This window comes from Meriones unguiculatus, assembly GCF_030254825.1.
Source record: "Meriones unguiculatus strain TT.TT164.6M chromosome 13 unlocalized genomic scaffold, Bangor_MerUng_6.1 Chr13_unordered_Scaffold_28, whole genome shotgun sequence".
NCBI lineage: Eukaryota > Metazoa > Chordata > Mammalia > Rodentia > Muridae > Meriones > Meriones unguiculatus.
In genome coordinates, this window is record NW_026843644.1 from 14,490,466 (window position 1) to 14,512,803 (window position 22,338).

Here is a 22,338-nt window from a genome sequence, read left to right on the forward strand (position 1 = left end):
ATGTGGGTGCTGGGAATTGAACTCAGGACCTCTGAAAGAGCAACCAGTACTCTTAACCACTGAGATATCTCTTTAGCCCCACTCACATATTTTCTATACATGGTCATGGCGCTAGACAGAAACAATGCTCTAAATCACCAGTGGATAAGCAAGGCCTGATTTGTACATAGAGAAGAGGGTTATTCAACAGTAAAGGAGAATGCAGTACTGATGCTCTGATATAGTACAAGGCAACACTAATGATAGAGCATGGATAAAACTAGGAAAAAAGCCAGGTGGTGGTGTGATGGCTCACACATTTAATCCCAGCACTCAGGGGGCTGAGGTAGGCAGATCTCTGTGAGTTCAAGGTCAGCCTTGTCTACAAAGAGAGTTCCAGGACATCCAAGGTTACACAGAGAGACCCTCACTCAAAATATCAACCAACCAACCAACCCAAAAGCAAAACCCCAAAACCTAGGAAACAATATTCCAGACAAGATTAATTCAAGTTATAAGAAACAGGCAAACCCATAGAATCAGAAAGTGAGTGGTTATTGCCAGGGCCTAGAGAGAGAAATGGTAGTGTATATTTAATGGATTTTGGGTGGGTGATGAAAATGGTTTGAAACAAGACAGCTGTATTCGTTGTCCAATGGTGAGATATATTAAATGCCAATGGAGTGTATATCTACTTTTATGATATATAAATTTATTCCAAGTATAAAAAGATTGTTTATTTTATTTGTATGGATTTTGCATGTCTCTGACATGAACTGACTGGCCTGTTCTTTGTTCACCTCCCCTTTAGGGAGCAGCCTTACCAGGCCACAGAGGAAGACAGTGCAGCCAGTCCTTATGAGACCTGATAGACTAGGATCAGAATGAAGGGGAGGAAAACCACCCCTAATCAGTGGACTGGCAGAGGGGCATGGGTGGAGAAGGGAGAGGGTGAGTGGGATTGGGAGAGGAGGAGGGAGGGAGCTACAGGGGGGATACAAAGTGAATAAATTGTAACTAATGAAAATTAAAAAAAAATAAAAAAGAAATAAAAAATAAACTCAATCGACTAGGATAATCTCTAGACTGGACAAAGAGCCCCATGAATTTATCTGATTGCACTTTTGCAATAGAGCAACTTGGAAGTTAATACCTGTTTCAGCTACCAGAGCTTTGAAACAAAAAAGCAGTGAAATTCAGGTGGGCAGGGCTCCCTGGGGAGCGACAGGACCATTTCAGGAGGATCCCTGGGATGCCCTGTTCTTAGGTGGAACCCAACTCTCTTGGGCACTCAGAGGAAAGCCCAAGGTGAACGCTCCCAGCCCAGGAATCCCAGAAACCATAGGTGTCTCTGAAGATTGCGCAAGTCTTTTTCCCCCCCGGCCAGCTCGGTGGCATGTTTCTAAAATCCCAATCTGCACAACATAAACAGAAAACGTGCAGCCAGAAAGCCTCGGTGGTGCAAATTACAAGCTTCCAGCAGAGGGCGGGAGAATCTTTGCTGCGCGGCCAGTGGCAAGCAGGCAGCAAAGAGCAAGCTTTCCAGTGACCTCACGATCCTCCAAGCCCTTCTCCTCCCACTGCAAAAGGGAGAGAGAAGGCGGAAGGAAAGACCCCTGATAGAGGAAAATAAAGAATAGGGGAGGGGGGCGTTGAGGCAGAGAGCGGACTCTAAGAGCTCCCCCTCGGAGCAGCCGCCCACTTCCTGAGCCCAGGGTCCAAGCGGCCTCGGGGAAACCCGAAGGCCGAGCCCTCTCAGATGGGGCGGGGGAGGGGCTTGCGCGAGGCGCAGCGCAGGCGCAGTGCGCGCCTCCATTGTCAAGCTTGGCGTAAACGCCGTTGCTATGGCTACAGACGCTAAAGGGAAAACGCTGGGCTCTCCTGGGCCTGGTGGGCGGTGGCGGCGAGGGCTGGTGGACCGGAACCCGCTTCCCTGGCACGATGGCGGCGGTCATGGCTCAGCTAGTGGACTACTTCATCATGGTAGGCTGAGACCAGGAGAAGCCAGGTAAGGGTGTGGAGCGGGTGCCTCCTAGGCTCCGCCTCCGCCCCGGGCTCCGCGTCCCTCCTCCCCCGGGCTCCGCCTTCACCTCCCAGGGCTCCGCCTTTCTCCGCTTCCAGGCCCCTCCCCGTCTCCGCTCCGAGCTCCGCCTCCGCCTCCACTAGGCTCCGCCTCTGCTACTGCGGGCTCCGCCTCCCTCATCTTCCGGGCTCCTCCCCCTTCTCCGCCCCGGGCTCCGCCTCCGCCCCCTCGGGCTCTGTCCCTGCCCTGGGCTCCTCCCCCTCCTCCGCCTCTGGGCTCAGCCTCCGCCCCTAGCAGCCATCCATTGGGCTAGATGGTGCTGGGCCTGGCGTCCTGGCTGGGAGGCGAGGAGGAGAGATGGTTGTGTCCCGCGGTGGAGGAGCGGCGGGTCCACGGGTGTCGGCCATCTCGGAGCGGTTGAGTCTGGCTGGCTGTCGGCATATGTGAGGGACCCGCAGGACGGCGGTTGTGGAGGAGGCCAGGGTTGTGCAGTTGGAGGCTGGTGGGCTGGCCGGGTCGGGAGAGCCTGCCCGAGTTCCTCCATGAGCTTCTGTGGAGGCTGTTGCTACCCGGAGCCACGCCCTCGGGCCGCCTGAGTTGGGAGGGCAGGACCACACTGTGTGGAGTTCCTAGGGATACACTTGTGCCCTGCATCCTGAGGAAGAGTGATGCTGGGACCAGTCCTCCTGGAAAGTAAGAGCAGAGAGTCCGGTGCTGCCTCCCCCCTGCTCTGGAGCTCGTGGGGTGGGGAGCTTACACATCTGGGCTGAAAGAAATCAGCGTACTTGGAAAGGCTAAAGGATCCATGCACATTTCTAGGAACATTATTTTTTTCAGGATGTATATGCCAGCATTCCAGAATGAAATGATTCTTCTTAAGTAGACAGCCAGACTCTTGGGTAAAGAGAGCCAGTGCTCTCTCTCACTGGGCTTTCATGAGTTTTGATTGTTCCGTTTATTTGTCCGAGAATTCTTCATAAGGAACAGTTTGGCAGATACACTGCTGTTTATACTTTAATGGACTTGCACAACCAGGAGTATACACGGTTCACGCAGGCTTATTTTCTTATTTTTATCTCTTTGTGTTGTTATGTATAGATAACCAGGACATAATAACAAGGTTACTATAGACTTGGGAAAGCTCTTTTATTTCAGGGTAATTCCAGTTTTACACTTGCAAGGAATTTTAGCTACCAGCCCTGCATCCCCTTGTCTCTGGAGGTGCTTAGGTTGTGTTTGCCGATTGTTAGTCGTTGGTAGCACTAGAGTACCAATGTTTATTATTTATTCATTCCTAAGAATTTGTTTCAGAGAAGGGATTCTTCCCAGTTTTTTCTCACTACTGCCTAATTGAGGTCACTTAAAAAACCGCTTGCAGGTCGATGAGATGGCTCAGCAGATAAAAGCTCTTGTTGGGCAAGCCTGGAGACCTGAGTTCAATCCCTGAATTTATGAAAAGGTGGAAGGCAAGAAGTGATTGCACAGAGTTGTCTTCTAACCTTCCTATGTGTTCCCTAGTATGCATGCTTCACCAGCATCATGAACACACACACACAAAGACGACATTGGGCTTTATTTAGAGAATATTCTTGCTGCTCCAAAATGTCATGTCATTTCACTTGTCAGTTTCTTACAGACATAATCTTACCCAGACTGCTAGCGTGGAGATTCAGTTTTGTTTTTAATCTTGTTCAGTTTTCAGTTACATTGTTCTTCCCCCTAAAATAATTTTATTTAGGGTTTTTTTGAGAATTCTCTCTACAGAACCCTGGCTGGCTGTTCTGGGATTCCCTATGTAGTAGAGGCTGGTCTTGAACCTACAGAGATCTGCCTTCCTCTTCCTTCCAATTGCTGGGGTTAAAGGCCATGCCCAGCTTCCTCCACAACAATTTTAAAACAATAACAAACTTGAAAAAAGTTCCAAGTATGGTACACAGTTAAGTGCTGTTTTGGACATTTTGAGAGGAAGCTGTTGACCTTATGCCCTGTCACTCTGAATGGTTTAGTGTCAATTTTATGCAAACAAGAATGTTGTCCTACATAATGGCAATGCAGTTATCAAAATAGGAAATTCACGTTGACATAATATTCCATTTAATGTGGGTTTTATTGACTATGTTATTACTCACAAAAATGTCAAAAGAAGCTGGTATATTTAAGTGTTTCATTTTTTTTTTATCTCTTTAGTCTCTTTCAGTATGGAACAGTTCCCTCAACTTTTTCATGATCTTGTCACTTTGATGACTATAGGTCAGTAACATTTTTTCTTCATTAATTTATTTATTTGTTCATTTTACAGTCCACTCACAACCCTACTCCCTCATCTTTTGCCAGTCCCAAACTCCCAAACACTTTCCCTGTACTTCCCCCAACCAACCCACCCAGGCACATCAAGTTATATCAGGATTAAGTACCTTCTCTTTCACTGCAGCAAGACAAGGCAGCCCTGGATAAGAATATGGGATCCACAGGGAGGCAACAGAGTCCAAGTCAGAGACAGCTCCTGCTCTAGTTGCTAGGGGACTGACTTGAGGACAAGAAACCCATCAGTTTCATATGTGTAAGAGGCCCAGGGCTAGGCCAGGCATGTTCATTTGTTGGTGGTTCAGTTTGTATGAGGCCCCATAGTCCCAGGTGAGCTGACTATGTAGGTTTTCTTATGGTCTCCTACCTCTCCAATCCTTCCTGTAACTCTTCCACAAGATTCCCAGAGTTCTGCCTAATGTTTGTTTGACTGTGGGTCTGTGCAACTGTTTCCATTATTTCCTGGATGAAGCCTCTCAGATGACAGTTATGCTGGTCTCCTGTCTACAAGCATAGCAAAGATATGATTAAATGACGAAGGCCCAGGCTTTGGGGTACACCATTGCTTAGGGGTGAAAGAAGAGGAGCAGCAAATGCATTTTGTGAACTTGGAAGAGATATTCAGCTCTCCCTAATAGATATTATATTTCTTGTAGGTGATATGAGCCATAATTTTTGTCTAGTTACATGGCTGTATAGAAGAGATTGTTTTCAAATTAAAACGAATTTTTTACATTTCTTTTTTTCTACTTTTTTGTGGGGGAGAGAAGGAGTCATCAAGACATGGACTCTGGGTGTGTAGTCCAGGCTGTTCTAGAACTCGTCCTCAGACTCACAGAGATCCACCTGCATTTGCCTCAAAAGCACTTGGATTAAAGGCTTGCACCACTTGATAAGCAGTCAGTACTCTTAATCACTGAGTCAACTCCAGTGCTTTTAAAATTTTTAACAGATATAATCATGTGACTATGTCTACATTAGTTGAATATAAATAGAATGATGAATATAATGTTTCAAAAGTGTTCTAAGGGGATAATGGTGTGTATTCCCTCCTAGCCTTTCTTTAGCTGAGACTGGAGATTGGCTGGGAGGTGGTGGCTCATCTTTAATCCCAGAATTTGGGAGGCAAGGCAGAAGCATTTGGATCTCTGCATTAACAGCCATCCTGGTCTATAGATCTAGTTCCAGGACAGCAGGGAAACCTACACAGAGAAACCCAATCCAAGCAAGCAAGCAAGAAATGGACTGGAGATGTAGCAGCCATCTTGGGTAGGATAACTAATGACAGACAGTAGGGTTGCCATAGCAAGTCTAGATAGCTGCTTTGTGGTTTGTTTTTCTTTGTTCTTAACACGATAAATAACAACATTATATGTTTAAAGCAATATAAATCTGAGTTTTCAGTTACATGCTGGCAAAACAGGTACAAGGTGACAGGATGGGTTATCAGGATCCAGGGACATAGATAGTGAAGGAATGTTTTTCAGTGTTATGTGTAACCAATTGAGGGCACCATTGAGAGAAGCAGTTATTGAAAAACTTTGTGATTGAATGTACAGATGATCTACTTATATGCATTGTACAGATAAGGAGAAGACTGTAAAGTCTCCCTCCTTCCTGTGGCCTCCCATTTTTTCTTGTGAGTATTTAACTCCATCATTGAATAGCAAATCATGAACTGCAAGTTTACTCTAATGAATGATGTACTCTTTTGAGAATTTATACATTTTTTTTCAGGTTTTGGTTGTTGTTGTTTGTTTGTTTGTTTTCCCAAGATAGGGTTTCTCCATGTAGCCCTGACTGTCCTGGAACTTCCTCTGTAAATCAAGAATGTTCTCAAACTCAGAGATCTGCCTGTCTCTGCCTCCTGAACACTGCTGGGATTAAAGGTGTGTGCCATCACTGCTTGGCATAAAGAATCATTTTTAACTCTAACTTTCCTTATTTGATTGTTGTTTTTACTAACCAAATTGCAGAATATTGGTAGAAGTAATGATAAGAATTGAGGTTAGCTGATTAAACACTCCCCCCCATGTGAGAAATCTCATTGTGATAGGTATGAACATATGTTTGGAAAACTTTGAATGCGTTTTATTAAAACTTAAAAAGACCAGCTCCATGTACTAGTGTGGTCTGACTTTTTACTTTCCTTTCTTCCTTCCCTTCCTTCCTTCTTCCTTCTTTGATCTTTATAGCTTGGCTATCCTGGACTCATTTTGTAGACCAGGCTGGCCTGGAAATCAAAAAGATCCACCTGCCTCTGCCTCCCTGAGATGCTGGAATTGTAGGCTTGCACCAAGATGCCCAACTTCAAATCTTTATTTTTTAAAGGACTCAAAGACATTGTATGAGTAGTTAATAATGCTTGATAGTAGTTAATAATAAGCCTCACCTGGGGCCTTTCTGTCCTTCTAAGCAGTCAAGATTACACACTCTGGTTTTTCTAGAATTCTTGCCTTATTGTTCTTTTATTTTCACTATGGACCTTTAACAGTTTAAAAGAATTAGGTATTCATAATCTTTGGAGATGAATATAAATTTCAAGGTGATTTTTTTACATTACTGTTTATTATTATCATTTATTACAATTTATTCAAATTGTACTGTGGCTGTGCCTCCTCCCTCATCTCCATCTGCTCACATCCTCCTTCCCTCTTCTGTGCCTAAGCCCCTCCCCTAGCCCACTGATAGGCAAGATCCTACTCCCCTTCTATTTGACCCTAGCCTATCATGATGTTTTATACAAGTCTCCCTCCTATTGTTGCACACATATTATTACAGTTATATAACCATCTATCTCACATCTATTATCTGTCTATCATCTTTGTCATATATCTATTACACACACATATTGTTGTGAAAATCTGTTATTTCTTCCAAAGAAACATGGTTCAAAAATTGTTCAAAAACTATGTTTTAAATCAAAAGTAATCCAATCAAAAATGGGGACAGAGCTACACATAGAATTTTCGGTAGAGGAATATCTCAGAGAAACACTTAAAAATGCTCAATGCCCTTAGTTATCAGAGAGATGCAAATCAAAATGACCCTGAGATTTCACCTTACACCCATCAGAATGGCAAAAGCTCAAAAGACTATTCAGGCTTGTGGTCCCCCTCAGCTACAGACCAGAATTATGGGCAGCCAGGGTATATGAGATCCCATCTCAAGAAAGAAAAAAAAAAAAAACAGTGAACTACTGTGCAGTGATGAACAGAGAAAGTGGCAGAAGATTTGATGGACTTGGCAGTAGGGTTAGCAGGAACTGCAGCAGGTCGATGGGCACAGCAGCTTGGCAGGCACAGTGAGGGTTCTTAGGCACAGTAGTAGTCTCCAGTGCAGGGCAAGCTCATGCTGTGTCCACCTGTCCATCTCTCTGTCTGTCATTCTCAGTTTTTAAGTAGCTTTATTTTATTTATCTGTGTGCATGTGGGTATACATGCCTGGCAAGGGCCAGAAGAGGGTAGGAGATGCTCAAGAGCTAGACATCATTGTGATCCACCTGATACAGATTCTGGGAGCCTAATGCAGTCCTCTGCAAGAGCAGCATGTGTCTTAACTACTGATCTATATTTTCAGTCCAGTTCTCTGGGTTTTGATGGGACAAGCAGTTGGAAACATGAAGCCCAGGTTGGTCTGGAACTCATCATCCTCCCTCAGCTTCTTGTCCTCCAATTACAAGCCTGCACCTTCATGCCTGCCAGTCTTTTTCTTGAATGGTTTCAGGTCCACATTTTGTGTTCCAGGCCACAGACTGCAGATAACAGTGAAACTGACTTTAGCTCTGTGTCCCTGAGGGTGTACAGACAGAGTGTTTCCTCTGTTGTTAGGGCGAGGCTAGGGTAGAACTGCCACCCTGCTAGAAATTTAAGAATCATGCTGGGACTGTTTTGTCTAGTGTTGATCTGTGGATCCCAGGTTTCTGTAGATCTGAGGTTGGAGCTCTGTGCCTCAGTACCCAAGCGGTAATCAGCAGCAGGTAAGTGCAGCAGTCATGCATACAGCAGGATGATAGACCCTGGAGCCAGTGGGAACCCAGAAACTTTTCCTGAACTGCTGTCCTGAGTTTGGAACTGATGTTTCCCCCACCCTATGGTTACCTCCCAACAGGGTGACCCAGTCTGTCCTGTTTTCGGGTCCACAGTTCAGTCTAGGATGTTGAGTAGAACAAACAGGAGCAGGTAAGTGGCTCTATGCTGCTGACTGGGCATCTGAAGGAACCCAAAAACTTTTCATTAGAAGTTGTTGGGGGAGTGTGGTGGAATTCCACTGGATGCCCTGAGGTTGGACTTGATGTTTCTTTCACCATGGGGTTTCCTCCCAACAGGAAACCTGGTCCCTGGTGCTTTGGTACCCACAGTTCTGTGTGGGACAGTGATTTGGGCATACAAGCAGCTCTCTGGCCTGAGCACCTTCTAGAGCCCAGACCTTTTTCAGGGATTTTCTGGGTGACCTGAGGTCAGTCCTGATTGCTTCCTACTCCATGGGGTTTTCTATAGCCTGGAAATCCCAATCTCTGGTGTTGTGGGGCCCACAGTACAGTCTGGGATGGTGACCAGAGCCAGAGCACAGTCATGTGGCTCTGGGCTGGTGACCTATTGCCTGCAGGGACCCAGGAAATCTTCCATGGTTTATCTGGGTAGCCTGAGAAAAGAAGCGATTACTTCCCACTCCATGGGGTTTGTTCTTAACTTGGAAACACAATTGCTGTTGTTTTAGGGCTCAGAGTTTGGTCTGTTGCTTGCTGTGTAGTCACTGCTCTACTGCTCTGCAGAAACTGTCCTCTTGGTACCACCATCTTTGATTCTCCTTTCTTTTATTAAACATTTTTTTTAATTTTTCTTTTCTTTTTTATTTTAATAATTACAGTTTATTCACTCTGTATCCCAGCTGTAGCCCCTCCACCACCCCCTTTCAATCTCACCCTCCCTCCCTCTTCTCCTATGTCTCTCCCCCAGTCCAGTAATAGGGGAGGACTTCCTCCCCTTCCATCTGACTATAGTCAATCAGGTCTCATCAGGACTGGCTTCTTTGTCTTTCTCTGTGGACTGGAAGGATAGTTCCCCACTCAGGTGGAGCTGATCCAAGAACTAGCCCATGAGTTCATGTCAGAGATGGTCCCTAGTACTATTATTGGGAACCCTCTTGGATACAGAGACGCATTGGACTATTTCTGTGTAAGGGTTCTAATTTACCTCCATGCATGGTCCTTGTTTATCATATCAGTCTCAAAAAGACTCCTGTGCCCAGACCTTTTGATTCTGTTGTTCTCCTTGTGGAGCTTCTGTTCCATCCAGATATTTCTATCTTCCCCTTCTATCATAACATTCCCTGCACTCTGCAGTTTAGCTCTGAATCTCAGCATATGTTTTGATACCCTGCTGGGTAGAGTCTTTCAGAGGACCTCTGTGATAGGCTCCTGTTATTTCTCAGACAATTAGGAATAGTGATACCTCAAGATCCAGCTATACCACGCCTAGGCATATATCCAAAAAATGCTCAAGTATACAACTAGGATATTTGCTCAACCATGTTCACAGCAGCTTTACTTGTAATAGCCAGAAGCTGGAAACAAGCCAGATATCCCTCAGTTGAGGAATGGATAAAGAAATTGTGGTACATTTACACAATGGAATACTACTCAGCAATTAAAAACAAAGAAATCATGAAATTTGCTGGCAAATGGTGAGATCTAGAAATTATCATCCTGAGTAAGGTATCTCAGAAGCAAAAAGACACACATGGTACATACTCACATATAAGTGGATATTAGACATATAATATAGGATGCTCATATTAAAATCTGTAGACCTAGGGAAGGTAATCAAGAAGGAAGACCATGGTAAGATGCTTAATCTTTTCTTTCTTTATATCCTTTTTTTTTTGAGCAAGGGCAGTTACCCAGACTGAACTCAAAATTTTGCTCTCTGGTTTTGTTTTTCTAATTCGTTTTTCTTTTATTAATTATTTTTAATTTTTCACAGTTTATTCATTATATATCCTGACTGAAGGCCCCTCCCTCAACTCCTACTGCTCACATCCTTTCTCTTCCCTCTATCCCACTCAAAAGGTGAGTTTCCCTCCTCTGCCATCCACCCATGTCTTATCACAATACTACTCAGCTATTAAAACAAGGAAATAATATTTGTGCTCTTATTACTTCTCCATAGGCCACTCTGCTCACGTCAGAAGACTCCATACCCTGAAGCTTGCCTGCAACCTTACTGTGAAATTAACACTAAGTATAACTCATTTTACAGAGTCCCACACACAAGACAATGTTTAATTGACCATCTCACATCCAGAAACATGTGAAATATGAAATGCTATGAAGTCTGAAACATTTGATCACACGCATTTCAAAGAATTTGGTTCTCCTTCTGTCTAGAGGAACCACCTCAGGAAATAAGTTCAAATTGAATTCCTGAAAACAGAGGCTATATACCCCTTGGGAAATGATTGGGATGCTCCATGGATAGGTGTATATAATCGTTCAAAACTAGGTACTTCAAGAATGCTTGATTTGCATTAGATAGCACATTCCTATCATATGAACAAGAGCATAGATCCTAATCATCCTATATTTAAAAGGAGGAGAGAGTTAGCAGGGATCAGTGTCAAAAGCCATCTATCAAATTTGGCTAGTAGCATCTATGTCTAAAGACACTCCCCAGTTGAAGTCAGGCACAGAAAACTCACCCTTACATTGTTACACAACTAGGCCAGCACCAGGGTCATACATGGAAGAGAAAGCCTCCTCCTTCACATCTCAAAATTCAGTCTGGGTTGTGATGGTTTTCAATAGAACCCCTGGAACAATATATATGTATACACAAAGAAACTTCTACAGGTTACCACTATTATATTACTCTCAGAGAACTTCCTGGCTGGTGTTAGTTCACCATTCCCTACATATTCATCCACTGGACTGAACTTTTCTTGTCTAAAGTGAGGCAATGGAAAACAGTAAATATTGAGAATCAGATTTATCAATAAGTCTTCCCTAAACACATTTTATAATACTATTGCATGTATTAATTGATATTCACCATTCATTATATTCTTTTTAAAAATAATTTTATTTGCTTTAAATTCCAATTGTAGTCCCACTCCCTTCTCTCCCCCATTACTACCCTCCATTCCTATTGCCCCTATTCCCTCTCCCCTTCCCCTTCACAAAAGGGAAGTCATTTCCATTGAGCTAGTTTTTCAGTTCTGTTGGATCTCAGTAGACCAAAGAACACAAAGGCCTTTCCATATTGGTTATAGTCAAAGAATTCCTCTCCAGTAAGGATACTTTTATGATGATGATGACTCTAGATTTGTGCAAGGCTTCACCATTTTAACACATTCAAAAGCTCTCTCCAGTATGAATCCTTTCATGATGATGAAGATTATACAAATATGGAATGGTTTCACCATGTTAAAACCACTGTCCATTAGGATTTCTTTCATGATTGTGAGGATGATTCTGAAGTGCAAAAGTTTTTTCACATTGGTTAAAGTCAGATAGCTTCTTTCCAGTATGTTTTCTTGTATGTATTAGGAGATGTTATGTGCAAAGGCTTTGCCACACAGTTAATTCATATGGTTTCCCTCCAAAATGTGTTGTTGTCTTAGGAGATGACTGTAATATGCAAAGGTTTTATCACACTAATTATCCTCACCAGGCTTCTCTCCACTGTGCGTTTTTCATGTTTCCGGAGACAGCTGTGCAAAGGCTTTATCATATTGGGTATATTCATAAGGTTGCTTTCCAGTATGTGTTCTTTTATGGCTTATGAGATTATTGTGGCGTGCAAAGGCTTTACCACACTCATTACATTCATAAGGTTTCTCTACATTGTGTGTTCTTTTATGGCTTATGAGATGACTGTTTTGTGCAAAGGCTTTACAACACTGGTTACATTTATAAGATTTCTCTCCAGTGTGTGTTCTTTTATGGCTTAAGAGAGTACTGTTTTCTGCAAAGGCTTTGCCACACTGGTTACATTTGTAAGGCTTCTCTCCAGTGTGTGTTCTTTCATAGCTTATGAGATGACTGTTTTTTGCAAAAGCTTTACCACACTGGTTACACTCATAAGGTTTCTCTCCAGTATGTGTTCTTTTATGCCTTATGAGCTGACTGTTTTTTGTAAAGGCTTTACCCCATTGATTACATTTGTAAGGCTTCTCTCCAGTGTGTGTTCTTTCATGGCTTATGAGAACAGTGGTATGGTGGAAGGATTTACCACATAGAGTGTGTTTAAAAGGTTTCCCTCCAGTACAATTGCTTTCATGCCTGCAAAGATAATTGGCACATGTGAAATATTGACCACAGTCATTTGATTACACTAATAAATATATTTATCTATGTGAATCAATTTTATAATTTGGTCTAATGATAAAAAGAATAATCAAATCTTAAACTTTTATCATTTTATTTACATTCATGGCATTCCCCTTCATTATGGGTATTTTTGAAGATCTCTGTGATGGTAAGAGCATTTATTATGTGGTTCACTTTAATAGCATCATTTTTCTATAAGAGGTTTTCTCATGTATATGAAGAGTATTGTAAGAATTCAGAGTTTTACCAAAGCAATCCCATTCACAAATTTTTGTACGGTATGAATGACACTTCATTTACAAAGTGAGCCAGGACAAGCAGAAGAAGTTCCAAATTTCTAGCATTCATAGGTATTTTCAGCAGTATGATTTTGCTAATGAATTCTCAGTGAAGTTGCAAAACCAATTAACTGTTACCTTTTATCACATTCAGAAAATCTACTCAAAGTGGGGACTTTTACAAAATTAATTATTCTTGGAGAAACATAGTTACACTGCTTCTTTCAATATCTCTATGCTCATGTGTCTTATAAACATTGTGACATATGATATACCAATTTAAATTACAAGAATAATAAAAGATTTCCACATTGAATTAACACGTTTTTTTTTTTTTTTTTTTTTTTTGTTCATCATAGACATGTCATATAGGGATTAAGGTTTCTCCACAATTTTATTATTGACTCTCAGAAGCTGCTCCTTTCACTAAACTTTACAGTGTTACTACATGAATATGTGTAACACTGGTTGTACTATGAAATATCTGCTCATTAGAAGGTTTTGAAACATACTGATCACCTATTCAATGTGTATACCTCTTACAATATCTGAGTAGATAGAATGAGACTAAACAGATTGGCAGTTTAACTCAGTAGCTGTAATGTCTATATGATTTCAATGGTATTTTCTGTTACAACATTATTTTATTTTCTTCTATCTTAGGGGAGTACCTTGCAAACACAAATCAGATACCTGACATTGAGGTACGTGGAATTATGAGATTTTAATGATCATCAGTACACTTAAAGCAGTGCTCTTTTTACACTGTTGCTTTTCTTTAAAACCTCCTGGACACAGCCAGGTGTGCTGGTACATTCCTTTAATCCCAGCATTTGTGGAGGCAGAAGCAGGCAGATCTGTGTGATTTTGAGATCACATTGTTCTAACAAGCAAGTCTAAGTCAAGCCACAGCTACACAGAATTAAAAAAACTATTTCAAAAACAGAAAATAAAAAGCAGCCAACAAACAAACAAACAAAAAAAAACAAACTTCCAGGACACATTAAAATTTCTTAAGATTCATATCTATATCAGTGTGCACATAAAGTTACCTTTTATTACTTGTAGAACTTTGAAAATGTTCTTCAATGGTATGGTCTTCCAAATTGTATCCTAAAATAGAGTACCAGAAAATATATATGACTGGAAATATCATATTATTATTAAAGCAAAACTTAAATCACTATCTTCTATGACCCTTAGAACCATGCCTGATTTAGTCACCTCATTCCTCCTCATTCTCAATTGGAATCATAGAAAAGGATAAATAACAAAGTAAGACTTGTCTCCTTATTTTAAAAGTGAAAGAAAATTTGCTGTCTTACCTATAGCAGTGAGGTTTTTACAGGTCTCTAGCATCACATCATTGTAGAGTTGTTTCTGTGATGGTTCCAGCAAAGCCCACTCTTCTTGGCTGAATTTCACATGCACATCATTGAAGGTCACTGAATCCTAAAATATGCCATGCATTTGTACAACAGAAAGAGTAGCAACAATATTAATTTATACTTCATTGGCAATAGAATCATATAATTCTAGTGCTGCTTCCATTTATTTTCTGACACAGAAGTGCTAGTGTTAGATAGTTGGGTGTTGTGCATGAGGTGAACAAGAGGAGAAGAAAAAGCTTAAAGGTTAGATTGTAAGGAAAACCAAAGGCATGCTTTGGAAACCTTTGTTAAAGGTGTTTCATTAGTTTGTAAGGCATGAATATGAATTAGACATTAGTTGGGTTCTTGAGTAATGTATGAATCATCTTTAGTTACTTGGGCAAGTAGGTCAGGACCCTGTCATGAGACAGGTAGAAGGAAAAAACACAGTCATCATATTTTATCTAGCAACAAATGAGATGTGGCTATCAGGTGACAGTGAACAGATGGGTGGTGTCAGTCAAAAGACAACATGGCACTGGATATCATGTTTTGACCAGGGATCAGAGATGTGGCATACCAGTATATGAAAATGGGGGCTCATATATTTGTGGAGGGGAAATTGTACTACAGTGAATAGATGGATAAAAATAATGTGAGTGGCAAGCAACAATAATCATAGCTGATAACATCATATTTCTGAGTTCCCAGACAAAAGAAAAGGCATAGAACACATGATTATTCTTTGATCATTGTTTTGTATATTTTCCTTTTTAAATCATGTATAGGCTATAGTTTAAAATAAAGATTAAAACTTTTCTATTAAAAAATAAGTGTGAATGTTATCACTAAGTCATTTTAGAATAAAACGGAATAAAAAAGTTTAACTGTGCCATATCTGAATAGGATAGAGGTTTGGAATACTCATGGCAATTAATGTGGACAAAGACAAACAGAGAGAAGAGAGCAAAATAGAAAGAGAGAGACAGAGACACACAGAGAGAAATTAACAGATGAACAGTACTAAGTACACATCAGAGAAATATGAACAGTTACTAACTACAAAAAAAATGATGGACAAGCTGGGTATATTCTGTCATGCCTTTAATTCCATCACTCAGGAGGCAAACACAGGTATATATTATTTAATTGGATGCCAGCATGATCTATACAAAGAGTTCTAGGACAGCCAGACCTATATAGTAAGACAGAGTCACCCCTTTAAATCAATAAAACAAACATAAAACATGGAAAGAACTGAGAGGTGTTTACTGAAGCTTCTACAAGGAATTATACATTCACTCCAGTTGTGTATTCAATTTTCAGAAATCTACAATGCCCTAGCTTAAACTGTAACTTTAATAAGATCTTACTAAAAGGAATGCATGTTTAAATAGCTAAAAATAGAAAGATGAAAATATTAGCAATGTAAATGATGATATATGTAAGCAACATAAGGCAGGAGAGATGGCTCAGCAGTGAGGAGCTCTTGCTGCTCTTGCAAATAATTGGTCTGAAATGTCAGTGTTTAACTGGGACCCACTATTATCAATTGGTATAAGTTCATAAGTTCTGAACACATCTTTGGACTACTGTGACGATCAGGCACACAAGAGGTTCATATTCATGACTTCAATCAAAATACTCATATTCAGTAAAAATTAAAAACAGATTCCAGATGGTAGGGCTGATTGCATACTGATCAGTGGGGTAACAGAGACTGCACAGTGACAAATAGTTGGAACAGTTGGTCCCTAAACAACATTGACTGTGTTTACCAGGTGATAAGAAAGCCAATGATGAGAAAAACAATTGGGTTCAACCTCAGAGCACCCAGCTAATCCCTGGAAAATTTCCTGGGCTGTTTTGGCAGGAATAAAGTTTTCAAGAAAATAGACCCAAGAAGTGTGTCCTGATCACCTTCCCAGGCTGAACTGTGTGCCCCAGAGCACAAGAGACTGGGAGTCCCACTCTCAAGAAAAACCCACAGGGAAGGAAGCAAGTGGGACTGACTGAATGTCATCCAGTCTATCCATGGAAAAGGTCCTGTAGACTTGCAGGTGCACAGCAGCCAGCCCTGAGTGGGACTTCAGCCGCCAGACCCACGTAACCAACTCTCCATCACAGACAGAACTGTGTGCCCCAGGGAACTAAAGGATGGGTTTCCCTGTAGAAAGAAAACCCCACAGGGAGGGAAACATCAGGTCCCAGCTTAGAGCACTCAGCTGACCCTCCCACCACCACTACCACCACCACTACCACGACCACATATGGGAATATTATCGGAAAAATTTTCCAGGTTCCTGTCCAGTCACCAGCTTGGAGCCACCATTCGCAAGCAAGTGCCTATGCACTCTACACCCCCCAACAGTACAGACTGGATCTTTCTGTTGGGAGAAAACACAAAGGTGGGGGAAATATCTGGCCCTACTTTAGGACACCTAGCTCCAGAAAAGTTTCTGGTTATCTACAGGCTCCAGACTCTAGCCTCCTGCTGTACACATGAGAGTGGTGCTCACCTGCCACTGATTACCACCTGGGTACTGGGGCACAGAGCTCCAAAATCAGACCTACAGAAGCCTGGGTTCCCTGAGAACAACCCCCAGATACTGCTCCAAGGGACAACCAGTTATCCCTAACTAAACTGACCAAACCATGGGGTACCCAGATTACAGCTTCAGCTCACTAAATTTACAGCAAGAACCCCAGCATCAGGGCAGCTGTCTCCAGGATTTCTCTGGGTGAGAAGAGAGCCCCCTTGACTAACATGGAAAATTTCCACTAACGTCTGTATGCCTAAGGTGAGCTGTGACAATTCCTGAAAAACACCTGTCATTCAGTGACCGTACCCCAAAAGCTAAGGAAGCCTCCTTTGAAAAAATTTTCTTCCTACCAAAGGGATTCTCCTTCTCCCCAGCACAGGATTCTAGGAACCACCAGAAACTAACACCCAACACCTAAGATAGCCAAATGGATAGAGGCCAGCATAAAAGCTCAACCAACAAAAGACAGAGCAAAATGGCATCTCCAGAACCCAGTTATCCAGGAGCAAGCAGCCCTGGATACCGCAGCATAAAAAACAATTTCAGGCCAATTTCCTTAAGAACATTGATGCAAAAATACTCAACAAAATACTTTGCAAACCCAATAAAAGAACACATCAAAGATATCATCCACTACAACCAAGCAGGCTTCATGGCAGGTATGCAGGGGTGGTTCAATATACAAAAATCCATTGATATGATCCACCATATTAACAAATTGAAAGAAAAATAAACACATGATAATCTCCTTAGTTGCTGAAAAAGCATTTGAAAAAATCCAGCATCCATTCATGTTTAAAGTATTGGAGAGATCAGGGATAAAGGGCACATACCTAAACATAGTAAAGGCAATATACAACAAGCCTATAGCCAACATCAAGCTAAATGGAGAGAAAATTAAAGCAGTCCCACTGAACTCAGGGACAAGGCAAGGCTGTCCACTCTCTCCATATCTCTTCAACATAGTTCTTGAAGTCCTTACTAGAGCAATAAGACAATTAAAGGAGATCAAAAGAATACAAATTGGAAAGGGAGAAGTCAAAGTATCAATATTTGCAGATGATATGATAGTATACCTGAATAACTCCAAAACTTCTACTAGGGAACTTCTACAGATGATAAACAGCATCAGTAAAGTGGCTGGATACAAAATTAATTCATAAAAAATTTAGCCCTCCTGTATACAAAAGATAAAAGGGCTGAGAAAGAAATTAGGGAAACAACACCCTTCGCAATAGCCTCAAAGGACATAAAGTACTTTGGTGTGACCATAATCAATTAAGTCAAAGACTTGTATGAAAAAACTTCAAGTCTCTGAAGAAAGATTAGAAGAAGATATCAGAATATGGAACTATCTGATACTCATGGCTTGGCAGAGTTAACATAGTAAAAATGGACATCTTACCAAAAACAATCTACAGATTCAATGCAATTTCCATCAAAATACCAACAGAATACTTTACAGACCTTGATAGAAGAGTTCTCAACTTCATATGCGATGCAATGAAAGCAGTCCTAAGAGGAGTTTGAATAGCAACAAAGGCCATCATAAGCTATTGGAGACATCTCATACAAGCAACTTAATGGTATACCTGAAAGACCTAGGAAAAAAGAAGCAGACACACCCAGCAAGAGTAGACCACTAGGAAAAACCAAACTCAGGGCTGATATCAATAAATTAGAAACAAAGATAATAATTCAAAGAATCAACGAAACCAAGAGCTAGTTCTTTGAGAAAATAAAAAACACAAATTCTTAGCCAAACTAAGTAAATGGTAGAAAGATACTATCCAAACCAACAAAATCTGAAAGAAAAAGATATAATAGACACTGAGAAAATCCAAAGAACCATTACCTTTTATGTCAAAAGCCTATATGCCCCAAAATTTGAAAATCTAAATGAAATATACAATTCTATTTAAAATCCACTTAGCAAAGTTGAATCAACATCAGGTAAAGATATTAAATAGTCTTATAGTAAATAAGGCAATAGAGGCATCCATCAAAATACTCCCAACCAAAAAAAAAAGCCAAGGGCCAGATGATTTCAGAGCAGAATTCTACAAGACCTTCAAAGAAGAGTGAATACTGATATTCTCCAAATTATTTCATAAAATAGAAATGGATGCAACATGACCAAATTCCTTTGGTGAGACCACAGTCAACTTGATAAATCCTCAAAGATCCCCAAAAAGAAAGAGAACTTCAGACCAATCTCTTTTATGAACAATGATGTAAAGATACTCAATAAAATACTTGCAAACCAAATCCAAGAACATATCAAAGGTATCATCCACCATGACCAAGTAGGCTTCATCCCAGGCATGCGAGGGTGGTTAAGTATATGGAATCCATCAATGTAATCCACTGTATAAACAAATTGAAAAAAGCCATTTTGTTAGATGCTGAAAAAGCATTTGACAATATCCAACAGTTATTCTTGTTTAAAGTCTTGGAGAGACCAGGGACAAAGGCACATATCTAAAAAGAGTAAAGATAGTATACAGAAAATATACAGAATATATAGAATAGTATATAGCTAACATCAAACTAAATGAAAAGATTGTTAAGTCAATTCCACTGGACTTGGGGAAAAGACAAGGCTACACACTCTCTCCAAATCTCTTCAATACAGTACTCAAAGTCCTATCTAGGGCAATAAGACAACTAAAGGAGATTAAGGGGATACAAAGTGATAAGGAAGAAGTCAAAGTATCTCTATTCACAGATGATATGACAGTATACAAAAATGACCCCCAAAATTCTACTGTAGGGAACCTCAAAAAAATACACTCCTGGATGCCAAAGACAAATGGACTGAAAAAAAATAGGAAAATAACACCCTTCACAATAGGCAGTAAAAAAAATGTATTTTGGTGTTATCCTCAACAAGCCAGTAAAAAGCCTATATGAACAACAACAACAACAAAACCAAAAACTTCAAGCCTCTGAAGAAAGAAATTGAAAAAGAAACCAGAAGATAGAAATATCTCTCGTGCTCATGGATCAGTAGGACCAACATAGTAAAAATTGCCATCGTAACAAAACAATCTACAGATTCAATGATATTCCCATCAAAATATCAACACAATTCATTAAAGAACTTGAAAGAACAATTCTCAGCTTCATATGGAAAAATAAAAAAGCCAGAATAGCTAAAACAATCCTGTACAATAGGAGATCTTCAGGAGGTATCACCATTCTTCATCTCAAGCTCTATTATAAATCAATAGTAATAAAAACTGCATGGTACTATAATAAAAACAATTAGTGGATCAATGGAATTGAAGTGAAGACACATAAATAAACCCACACACCTATGGCCACTTGATTTTTGACAAAGAAGCCAAAACCATGCAATGGAAAAAGGACAGCATCTTCAACAAACAGTGCTGGTCTAACCTGAAGTTTACATGTTGAAAAATGAAAATAGATCCATATTTATCACCCTGCACTAAACTGCAGTCCAAGTTGTTCAAAGACCTCAACATAAAACCAGATACACTAAATCTGTTAGAAAAAAAAGTGGGAAAGATCCTCGATCTCATTCGCATAGAAGGTAACTTCCTCAACAGAACACCAAGAACACTGGCTCTAAGATCAAGAATTAATGAATAGGATCTCATGAAACAAAAAGCTTCTATGAAGCAAAGAACTCTGTCAATAGAACAAAATGACCGCCTACCGACTGACAAAAGATCTTCACCAACCCTTCATACAACTGAAAGAGCTAATAAACAATATATATAAAGAGCTGAAGAAATTAAACTCCAATAATCCAAATAATCCAATTTAAAACTGGGGTACAGAACTATACAAAGATTTCTCCACAGAGGAATATCAAACGGTGGACATTAAATGCTCAATATCTGTAGTCATCATGGAAATGCAAATGGCATTCCATCTTAAACCCATCATGGCTAAGGTCAAAACCTGAAGTGACAGCAAGTTAGTGAGAATGTGAAGAAAGGAACACTCCTCCATTGCTGTGGGAGTGAAAACTTATACAACCGCTTTAGAAATCAATCTGATACTTTCTCAGACAATTAGAAATAGTGTTACTTCAAGACCCAGCTATACCATTTCTGGGCATATATCAAAAAGATGCTCCACCATTCAACAAAGATATTTGCTCAACTGTGTTCATAACATCTATATTCATAATAGCCATAATAGGGAAACAAACTATATGTCTCTCAACCAAACCATTGTTTTACAGAAATTGTGGTACATTTACACAATGGAATGCACCTCGGGTATTAAAAAAAAAAAGGAAACTATAAAATATTCAGGCAAGTAGATGGAACTAGAAATGATCATCCTAAGTGAGTTATTCCAAAACCAGAAAGACATGCATGGTATATACTCATTTGTAAATGGATAATGGTCATAATATAGGATAAACATACTACAATTTATAGACCTAAAGGAGCTAAATAAAAAGGAGGACCCTATGGAGGATGCTTAATTCTTATGCAAAAGTGCATATAAAATCGACACCAGAAGTGACTGAGGAGAGGGAAGAGGATGAGAGCCTAACATACATATCCTCCAAAAGACGCCCAGCAGGGGTTCGAAACAGATGCTAAGATTCACAGCCAAACTTTGGGTAGAGCACAGGGAATCATAGGAAAGAGTGAGAGGATAGAATGTAGAAAGACCCAGAGCTGGCAGGACCTCCATAAGAAGACCAACAAGGACAACAAATCTGGGCCCATGGGGACTTGCAGAGATTGATGGACCCACCAAAGACCATTCATGAAGAGGAAACAGACCCCTGCTCAGATGTAGCTGATAGGCAGCTCAGTCTCCATGTTTGATCCATAGTAAGGGGAGAAGGTGCTGGCTTTGACATGGACTCTGTTGTGTGCTATTTGATCATTTCCCCGTGGTGGAGGGGCATTGCTATGCCACAGAGGAAGAGGATGCAGGAAGTCCTAGTGAGACTTGATAGGCTGGTTTCAGATGGTAGGAGAGGAGGGTTCCCTGTATCTGAGATATAGGAAATGGGATAAGGAGGAAAAAAATGGAGGGTGAGACAAGGAAGAGTCAAGGGAGAAGATTACAATTGGGATGTTAAGTGGATAAATTATTTTTTTAATTTAATTAAGTTATTTATTACAATGTGTTCACTTTGTATCCTTGCCATAGCCCCCTCCCTCATCTCCTGCCAGTCCCACCCACCCTCCTTCTTCTGCTCCTATGCCCTTTCTCTAGTCTCCTAATTGGGGAGGGATTCCTTCCCTTCTAGATTATCAGGTCTCATCAGACCTCATCAAGGTCATCCTCTGTGGCCTTGCAAGGTTGCACCACCCAGGAGGAGGTGATCAAAGACTCAAGTTCATGTCAGAGAATAAATAAAAAAAACAATTTAAATTAAAAATAAATTAAATGTGAATAAAACAAACAAAATTAAAATAAAACAAATACAACTGGTAAGAAGAGCGTCACACACCTACAATTCAATGACTTGGAAAGCTCAGATAGTGTTAGTGTCATAAATAAAGGGCAT